The sequence below is a fragment of the Achroia grisella genome, unplaced genomic scaffold, assembly GCF_030625045.1.
Source record: "Achroia grisella isolate CSIRO2021 unplaced genomic scaffold, CSIRO_AGI_Agris_v1 utg540, whole genome shotgun sequence".
NCBI classification, from domain to species: domain Eukaryota; kingdom Metazoa; phylum Arthropoda; class Insecta; order Lepidoptera; family Pyralidae; genus Achroia; species Achroia grisella.
This window is the reverse complement of record NW_026712925.1, coordinates 2,323,741-2,330,291: the sequence shown is the minus strand read 5'-3', so window position 1 is coordinate 2,330,291 and position 6,551 is coordinate 2,323,741.

Genomic DNA, 6,551 nt, shown 5'->3' with positions numbered 1-6,551 from the left:
TGTGCGATTGTACTTTATGATATGCTGCTGGTTAACAAATTCAAATTCAAAAGTAATTTATTTATGTAGAACATTTCAGCTGCTTATAAACCACATTTTTTTATATACTATATTATATTTTTTTCCCTACAGTCCAGTTCAGTATATATATCCAACTGAGAAGAACTGACAAGAAACCCAATTGAATTACTTTTTTTTTAAAAGCTATTTATTTATAATGTATATTTATATAGGGCTCTATGTCTAACATTAAATGTACTGACTTACATTTGTGGTTAGAGATTCAATAATAAAGTATTTAGTTTAGTTGTACATATGTCGGCAATTAACTTATTATTGAATACCAGATAATCTATTATTGCAACTATAAGAAATAGATATAGTATTGACAATACTTTTGTCTTTGACTGGTGTATCCTAATTTGGATTTAAGTAAATATTTTATCAAAATAGATAAATATATAATATAAACAGCGCTGTAATAAGCATAAAAACGTTACCTTTAGTTAGGCTTTTTAATTGTTTAGATATGAGTACTTTGAGATATTTACTATGTCATTGTATTATTTTTTATAATAAATAGTAAAATTATAGGTGGCAATTAAAATATTCACAAAATTAATTACTTTCCTCTTTCATATAGGTCATTTTTCGATATAACCTACATGTTGACACATATTGAACAACTTAAATGCGAAAATGTCATCGTTAATATACAACCAAACCAGGCAACCAGTTTTCGTCTCGTCATCTTTTTATAATAGAGATAAAAAAGAGTACAAATGTACTCATACCGAATTGATGAGAGTGTCGAAATTGTTATGTCTACAAAAGTCACCCATGCGAGCACTAAGTTAACCACATTATATAAAACTACGTAACACATTATAGAAAACAAAAAAGCCACGATGTTGTTGGCAAAGAAGTTCTCGTATACGTTATCTGAATACACAGTCATTAATGTTGTCGAACAAATATTCACAGAAATAATCTTTATTTAAATAAATTTAATGTAAGCACTTTTGAATAGTCACATATTTTTTTATTCTACCTCTCATTCGGAACGCAGACTCATCACACTCACAAGAAGAATGAGCTGGAAACTTGTATATTGCTTTTTTAAATAAATGTTGTTCGAAGTAAATACATATTAACGAGGATTAGACATGCTCAATCAGATAGCATTGTCAGCGCTATGAATTTTAAATAATATTTTTTCTACCAAAAAATATTGTCATTTGGTTTTCTACAAAGAAAATGTTTATATATCCTACTATTCCACAAACCTATTGTAGCGTCTAAATTTTAATTACAAGCTTAGGAATCTATTTAAAAATTTCATATAGATATTTAAGTAATATATTGTTCTATTAATTGGAGTTTGTATATTGAATGACACATTTATTAAGGTATTATTATGCTACTAGAACGAACGTGCTTCTGGTATTCATCTCTACTGAAATATCACCACTTTCCATCTCTTCTTTCAGAACGTTCGCCACTCAATACGGCAGTGTGTCTCAGATGCATCGCACAGCTTTGCAAAAGTAGGTACAGCGGTCTAACGACCGTAGCTTGGTTCCAAGTTTTAATAGCAGCGCCTCACTTTTAGGTTCTAGTTAAAGGCTGGAACGGGGTCAGAAACACGTTTAAGGCGTAAAACTAAAAGCAAAATCTAAATGGTCATTTGAAATAGAGTATATACTCGTAGTTCAAACTTTTAAAATATTCAATGCTAACTCATTTTTCATATGCAATCTACATGAATTTATTTAGTAGCCCAGTGGAAGATATTTTTTTAATAGATCATCCATGGAATAAAATTCCAGCGCTAACGGTATACACTGACAAGGTGCTAGTGGCTAATAATAATACAAGCGTAAAGTAAGCCTATATAGCTTAATCGTGGTGAAATTAATTAATAATTAACCACCGTGGTTTCCAGGCGGGACCGCAAGGAAGTCAACCGGACTATACAAGCATTTTACGATTACCATATATTGCCACCAATGTATGGTACTAGTCCTAATTACTAACATTACTCTCAGCCGAAGACAAATATTATAAATAACTAAGTTAAATTGCACTAGAACCTATATTTATTCAATTTTTATTGGAACAACATGTAAATAGATAGATAGAGAATCTCATACATTCAGAGGTAGAATAATAAGAATAGAGTATTGAATTAGTAGTATTATCATAAATATACTGCTTAAAACCAGCAATTAGGTAGCAAATCATTTAAACAAGAAGCTAGTTGGCTTGAAACCAAAAACGTGCGGCATCGAAAAGCGTTCTAACCGATGCTGCTGTACATCTGATCCCCGCTTAATTACAGATGCCTCGCGACTGCTGGTGCCAAGTAGATATAAAAGACTAGTTTGATACTAAATGCCTTTAATCCGTAACGAGCCTTTTGTCTATGAGTATGCATTTAAATACATATAATATATTTGCCCACTTAACATATAATGCATTGCAATGTCCATGACATGAGGACCATTAAAAACTTACTTGACTTTAAAATAATATAATTGATTATTATATAACTAAAGCGTTCTAAAGCGTTTCGGGCTGAGGGCATATTATCTAGAAAGAACTAGTGCTGCAATGAGTGAATAACTTGATTTTATTTAAAATATAAACAGCTATTGTACATATTGAGTTCATCAAATAACTCCTGGATATGTTTAAATCTTTCAGATATATTATATACAGTTATTTGTATAAAGATAGATTTATAAAATTGGAAAACTCCGCCATTTAATATTCATAGTTTGTTTGAATACGCACGGCTTCTCTTTTTCTTAACAATTCCGAATACCAGGAGAAAACATCACATGGAATAATAGTCTCTTCATAACTTGAAGTTTGTTCCCCCTTCTTCTTCTTCTTTTAGTTTAAATGGCTTCCACCAAATGAGGTCGGTGATTTTGCCAACGTCGTGGTTTGGGAGACACAGTGGTGTGGTTTACGGTTTTCTTGACTGTGTTCGTAGAAAGGACTGTTTCAGTTGGCTGAGAATGCTAAGAATAAGGACAACACAACACATGTTAGCTTACAATTAAAATAGTGGTTGAGTAAAATACATGTATAATAAAATATATGTAACAGGTTGACAGACATGACATAGACAAGGATTTTAAAATGTGGGGAATATATACAAAGGGGGTTATATTTTTATATTATTGACAGCAATAAATTTGGCTAGTATTTTAACTAGAGGGGAGTGGGCCAGTGTTAAAAGAAAAGGAATATTAATAGGTCTGGCAATATTACGGGGAAGCATATCGTAGAGTGGAACTGACAGGTTTTGACATGTGAAAAATATGTGCTCCAATGTCCCTTCGTCTAGGCCACATTCACAGAGAGAGTGGTCACGAACTCTGATTTTAAAAAGGAAAGTGGGAGTACATATATGTCCTAGTCGGAGGCGGCATATAACTGAAGTAACCCATTTGTCTAGTGAGCGCTGGGAGAAGAACCATGGTTTGGAGGGTATTTCCGGTTGAATGCTTCCATAATACTTTCCTTTTTCCAGTCTCGTTTTTTGCCATAGGTGGTGCCATGCCTGCATCAACTGAGGCTTTGCCTGTGCTCGTAGATCACGAGCATAACATTTGTTATGAGTGGTATTGCCCATACTCACCGCTTGTCTGGCCCACGAGTCAACTTACTCGTTCCCTATTATTCCCGAGTGGCTAGGAATCCATGCTAGAGCAACATTTATACCAGAGTTATGACATTTGTAGAGACTTTGTCGTATTTCCAAGGATATAATAGAGTTGTTTTTGGCATGGAATGGATACTTCTGGATATCTTGTAAGCAACTTAGAGAGTCTGATAAGATTAGGGTTTTATTAATTTGGTGGGATTCTACGTATAAAACAGCTTCTAAAATGGCGATAGATTCTCCAGTAAAAATCGATGTGGGAGGGGGACATTTAAAACTGAGCAGTATATTGTATTTAGGGATCCATACTGCAGCGCCAGTGTTGCCGTCATTAGACAACTTGGACGCGTCAGTATAAACGAGAACCCAATCTCTAAAGTACTCCTCTATAATTTTATTAAAATCCTGATTTGCTGTAATGCTGTGTTTTTGGATATTAAAGTTTAAATGCACTGTGGGGTGAAAAATTAAGGAATTATAATCATATTCAAAGATAGGGTTGCGATGTGTTCTAATGATTGAGTAAGGCAAGGCTTTAATTGTGTGGAAACTCTTGAGGATTGGTGAAGGGTCCTTACGTGACCAATAAGCGGATGTGGAGGCTAGGTCTGACAGGGTTTCTAAAGCTGCGACCAAAGGATGGTCGTTGTACTGGTAAGCATTTAGGAAGAATCTATCTGAAAGGAATTGTCTGCGAAGTTGGAGGGGAGGATCTACACATTCTACTTGGACTGCGTTATTAGGTGAAGATTTCATTGCACCCAGAACGAATCGTAGGCACCTTGATTGGATTCTTTCAAGTTTTGCCAAGGCAATTTTATTGCATGGTTCTAGCAGGAAACATCCGTAATCAAAGTGGCTCCTAACTATGGAGTTGTACAGAAGCTTCTGACTATAGGGATGAGACCCCCAACGAACTCCAGAGAGAGCTTTCAGTACGTTAATTGCACTCTCACACTTATTAGAGATGTAAGTGAGATGATGGAGACCAGAGAGTTTAGAGTCTAGAATGATACCGAGAAATTTAACCTTGTCTTCGGTTTTGATATTCTGACCATTAAGAGAAAGATGTATAGGGGGAATTTGTCTCTTCCGGGTGAATACAACAGCCGTACATTTGGGTATGGAGAGAGCTAGGCCGTGATCCTCTAGCCATTGGTGTAAATACCACAAGGCATTATTGAGGCCAGAGACAATTCCAGGCAGGGAGTCGGAAGCTAAATATAAGGCAATATCATCAGCATATTGTAATGTATTGCAGAAGCAGGAAACAGATGTCTCTAGATCGCAGGTGTAAAGATTAAAAAGGAGGGGGCTCAAGACGGAGCCCTGAGGAAGGCCTTTCCAGACCAGTCTTGGAGGATGGAGAGAGCCTTGAAAGCGCAAAGAGATAGATCTGGCCATAAAGAGATTGCATATGATGTTGGTCAGTCTCGCAGGGATACTCAGCTTTTGCAATTTTTGCCTGAGTATTGGAAGCTGGACATTGTCATACGCAGATGAGACGTCTAGAAAGACGCCTATAGATGCTGATTTTTGGAGAAGGCAAGTCGGACTTCGTTGGTGAGTATACTGAGACTATCAATAGTTCCTCTTCCACGTCTGAATCCAAATTGGCTGTTCGGTAGAAGGTTTTTGTTCTCTAAAATCCACTCAAGCCTATTTTTTAATAAGTGTTCCATGATTTTTGCCAGAACCGAGGAGAGAGCAATAGGTCTGTACGAACTGGCATCAGAAGCATCCTTACCAGGCTTTAGAATGGGAACCACGATTTGGGTCTTCCAATATTCCGGTACATTTCCTGATACAAAAACGGCATTCAATATTTCCAGTAACTTCTTTTTCGCAGAAATAGAGATCCTATGGATGAAGGAGTAAGGAATACCATCTATACCAGGGGATGAGTCTCTAAGGTGGTCGAGAGCACAGCACAGCTCCGGGTATGAGAAGGGTTCGTCCAGTCTATCATTTGACACAGGAGGGGCTGGTATTGGGAGGCAGTCTTGGGAGGGGGCGAATGGAGGAGCTAAATTGTTATAAAGATTATTAAGCCATGGCAGAGGGTCATTAGAAGTAGCTTCCACGCTAGTACATCCCTTGCGGAATGAATTTAACTTCTTCCAGACTACTGAAGGATGTGTTCGTGGGGATAATGATTCGCAAAATTTCTGCCATCCTATCTTTTTTTTTTTTTTAGCTAAGAGTCTTTTTGTGCTAGCACAAATTTTGCGAAAAGCCAAATAGTTGTCCATCGTTAGGTTTAGTGCGTATGTGTTTTCGGCATCTTTTCGCTGTTTAACGGATGTGGTGCACTCATTATCCCACCATGGTGGAGAGCAGATTTTATTTATTGTCGAGTTTTTGATGGGAATTGAGTCGTCAGCAGCTGACAGAAGACATGATATAAATTGGTCATAATTTTGCAAAAAGTTGTGATCATTTGTTTTCTTTGGAGGGAGGAGAGACAGTTTTTGGTACTTTTCCCAGTCAGCATTAGGTAGTCGGTATTTCAGAAGAGGTTGGGGAGCAGGGGTGCGAGGGAAAGTGGAGTTAATTATGGTAATATTTATGGGTAGATGACCACTACCATATGAGTTTGGAAGGATGTGCCAGATAAGTTTATTTATCAAAGTTGGGGATGCAAGACTAAGGTCAGGGGAGCTCGGGTTTTGGGTAGGGGCAATGCGTCGAGTGGCGGATCCATCATTCAGTACGCAGAGATTCAGGTCATCAAGTAAGTCCAGCAGGGAAGAGGACAGTGGGTCATTAAAATGTGATCCCCACATAGTGTGATGGCAATTAAAATCACCAAGCACAATGAGAGGGGAAGGGATAGTACCTAGGATAGCTTGCAACTCTGAGATGTGAGAATAAT